Here is a 3,962-nt window from a genome sequence, read left to right as displayed (position 1 = left end):
ACAAAAAACAAATCACAACTCACAAAATAGACAGTAATAAAAAAAAAACATTCATGGTGAAGAATGCAAATCAAAATAGCCAAATGAGCTGCTCTAAGAACAGGTGTCTGATGTCCGAATTTTAATTCATATCATCTTTTAGGAATATTATGTACATTGCCATTGCCCTTTTTTTAAAATTGGTCACTGGAGCTTTTATTTTTCACATAGAACCACTGGAGAGGTTGCCTGTGGTTACTCCAAAGACTACTGTGAAGGAGAGAGGGTGGAGGACTACAGACATGAGGCCAGAAATGGAGTGAGAGAAACCCTGATTTGGACCAATAACATGGGATTTCTAGCAGTGGTCTGGTTGGTCTGTTGTGTCTTCAAACTTTTTTCTAAGGAAATAGTGGAATGGAGGTGAAAGAGGTGAAATGGATGGGCAAGCACTGGGTGATCTTGACCCCATTTGATGACGAAATTTGGGTCAGAGTCTGGGCAGCCATGGTGATTGGGAACTGCAGGCATGTCTAGCACATGCTTTACTTGGTCAGAGGATTTTTGATGGGCCTAACAGCAAACTTGGCTTTGCTGCCCAGATCCTCCTCAGTTCTTAGAATCTGATTATATTTGGCCAGGTGTTAGGATGAGCAAGGTGTAGCAAGTGCCACCACTGAGTCAGCGATGAAAGTATCCTCAGTTTCTCCAGGAAAAAAAACAAACACTGGATTGGGCAAGCTGGTCTTCCTGCAGAAATTTAGTCACAAAGCTGATGTGGTTCATTTTAACCAGCTTTGGCAATCTGTTTAGGCTTGGTCACTGTTAGACTGTTACCAACCACCTATATGCCTGCACTAGTTGTGAGTTCCAGTCAAGCTTCTCCATCATTCTTATCAGAGCCTTCAAAGGAGACTACTAGATGCTTCCAGATGAAGGACTTACACAAGTCAGCCAACTAGTGAGGTATCATGCACCTGTTTGGTGACATTAGGAGACTTGAAGTACAGGTCATATTTGCCTGACCTGAATAAGTGAGAGGCAGCCACATCCATGCACATGATGACCTGTGCAAGATAGCCACCCTTCCCAACTGTGCTCTTCAACAAACCAACAATTCTTTGTTCTCTGGAAGATTAGATACAAACCTGCCATCATCACCCACTTTAGTGGCATCTTTCCTGCATTTCTCTTTGATGACCTTGTTCAAGTTGTGATAAACCTTCATTCCAATGTGCATGACTACCCAGATACTGGATGCATCCACCAGGAGGATCATGACCTCTTGCATGGACAGCTTGCTGCCAGCATGAGAACCTTTATTGATAATGTTAAAAACTAGCACTGGCAGGATGACTTTGGATTTGTCAGCTAAGTCAGTGATGTGACAGTACTGGGACATACCCTTTCCAAAGTCACTAGTTTTACAGATAACCAGGGATACCACCAGGATGACATTTGTATCAAATTTAGATTTATTTTCAGACCCATCCATGCCAATTATCAATTTGTTGATCTTCTGTTGCACAACATTGAATATCTCAATAACTAGAGCAAGTGCAGTAGTTTTGTTAATGTGCTCAGCAGCCTTTTCTATATACTTCATTATTATTGTCCTAGAGTTCTAGAGCCTCAGAGATACCAGCAGAGGCACTTCTGGGCACAACAACTTGGAACAGACATTTTGACGCACAGAGATCAACCTCAACAGTGTAATTCCCATGAAAATCAAAGATCTCTCTAGCATGAATCTTAAGAATAGACATTTGATTGCTTGAAGTCTATGCTGCCAAAATATTAAAATGACATCAGCAAAATTTTGTTAAAGTTGCTCTTCTGATCTCATTTTTTAAAAAAAAAAAAAAATTCTTATTAGCAAGGCTAACTAGCACAGCTCCACTCAAAGAATATAGTGACCAGGTAGTAAAATGAACTAAAAACTCTGGGAACTCTGTATAGTGGTCCAGAACTGTAGTCTTTTAAAAAAAGACTAGGAGTTTAAGTTCATCCCCAGAAACATTGTAAATTAGGCCAGCCTAAACTCTGTGACACACTATCTCAAAACAAATAAATAAACCATCAAAACCTTTGGAAGGATATTGGTATCTTCTCATGTGATAGTAAACTAATAAAAAAAAGTTATTAAGAAAACTTCTTTTTGGTATTTATACCACAAGGTCAGGGTGTTTTATCTAGAAAGAAAACTAGAAGAATAAAATGTAAGGGATATAAAGAAATAATAATGTCAAGAAACTAAGAAGTATCCAGTTGTATAATAGAGCAGGCACAACCTCAGGGTTTGAATTATCAAACAAGCAATTCAAAGAATTTATAGTTATTTTTCTGAGAGGGGACAGCAGCCATAAATGGAAAAAATTCAGAAGTGAAAACGTTGGTACAGAAAGTACAAATAATGCATGCATTGATAGCAGCAAGAATGTCATTAGTAGGGGAAAATTAGTGTATTTGAAATTACATTGATCTGAATTAATCATAGTGAACCATGTTTGGTGACATTGGCCTAATTCCAGCTCTTAGAGAAGCTGACCCAGGGGAAATTCAAGTTCAGGGACTATTCAGACTAGGAGTGAGTTCAAGATGAACTTGATCAACTTAGCAAAACTGTCTTTAAAATATCTTTTTACATTAAAAAAATGAGGACACAGCCAGTAGTAGAGTGCTTGCTGAGTACCTTAGTTAGAATTTTTATTGCTGTAATGAGACACCTTGACCAAGAGCAATCTGAGGAGGAAAGGTTCATTTTGTGTGAATATCCATATCAGAGTTCATCATCAAGAGCAGTTAGGACAGAAACACAAACATGGAAGAAACCTGGAGGCAAGAGCTGATACAGAGGCCATGAGGAGTGCATCCTACTGACTTGCTCCTCATGGCTTGCTCAGCCTGCTTTCTTAGAACACTCAGAATTACCAGATGGGTCCTCCACCATAAATCACGAATTAAAATGTTCTACAGCCTGATCTTATGGAGTCATTTTCTCAATTGAGATACTATCTATTCAGAAGACTCTAACTTGTGTCAAGTTGATGTAAAAACTAGGCAGTACATTTAGCATGAGAATGATACCTAGGAAAGATGGAGAAATAAAAAAAGAAAGAAGAGAGAGAAAAAAATTAAGCAATGGCCCATCCTTAAATGAATCACTAGTCCTCATTACTATTTCCCAATGACTTTGGTTAGTCATTTTTTCCTATATGCTAACTCCACAAAATTAATTGTGTTCCCAAACACAAGTTCTGTTTTTATCCATCTTTATGATTTGTTTTCCATTTCTAAGAAACATTTTTACTCTGGTACATAAACAAGCTCACAGCCATTCATAAAGAAGATGTTCCTCTAACATCTATCAAAATTCTTGATCTGATTTTAACAATGCTTTCCTATCCCTCCGTTCTTAGACCATCAAGGCTCAAGTTTTATGTAATATTCAATGTATGTACATTGATAGGAATAAGCATTTCCTTCTTGCACTCCATTTCCATGTTTCTTTACCAGCTATACAAGACAAAATATGGTTATTAAGCTGCTCATTCCCTTGGCATAGGCTTAGTAGTCTCTGCGATTGCTCTAGGTATGCATAAACCAGTCAGCAAATAATTACTAATAATGACCAGAATAATAGAGGATAAATGTTTAAATCTTGCTTCCTAAATTAATATGTAAAGCCTAGCTGTCATTGTGATGGTATATGGAAGGGGCTTTTAGTTTGTTTGTTGTTTATTTATTTGGTTTTTACATCCCTACAACAGTTTTCCCTCCTTTCTCACCTCCCATTCCCTACCTCCACCTTCCTTATTCCCATCCATTCCTCCTCCTCTGTTTCTCTTCAAAAAAGTGCAGGCCTCCCATGGATATCAGCCAGTCATGATATATGAAGTTATAGTGAAACTAAGCATCCCTCTTCTATCTAGGCTGGACAAAACAACCCAGTGAGAGGAATGAGTCCCAAAAGCAAGCAACAG

At 38.3% G+C, this 3,962-nt stretch overlaps 1 pseudogene; it reads right to left on the bottom strand.

Moving 5' to 3' along the window:
- Positions 1-524: 524 nt before the first annotated feature.
- LOC101980993 lies at positions 525-1,745 on the bottom strand (annotated as a pseudogene).
- Between the last annotated feature and the right edge of the window lie 2,217 nt (positions 1,746-3,962).

The sequence above is a fragment of the Microtus ochrogaster genome, chromosome 10 (genome assembly GCF_000317375.1).
Source record: "Microtus ochrogaster isolate Prairie Vole_2 chromosome 10, MicOch1.0, whole genome shotgun sequence".
NCBI lineage: Eukaryota > Metazoa > Chordata > Mammalia > Rodentia > Cricetidae > Microtus > Microtus ochrogaster.
Note: the sequence above shows the minus strand (reverse complement) of the source record. Positions and strands in the feature narration are given on the sequence as shown.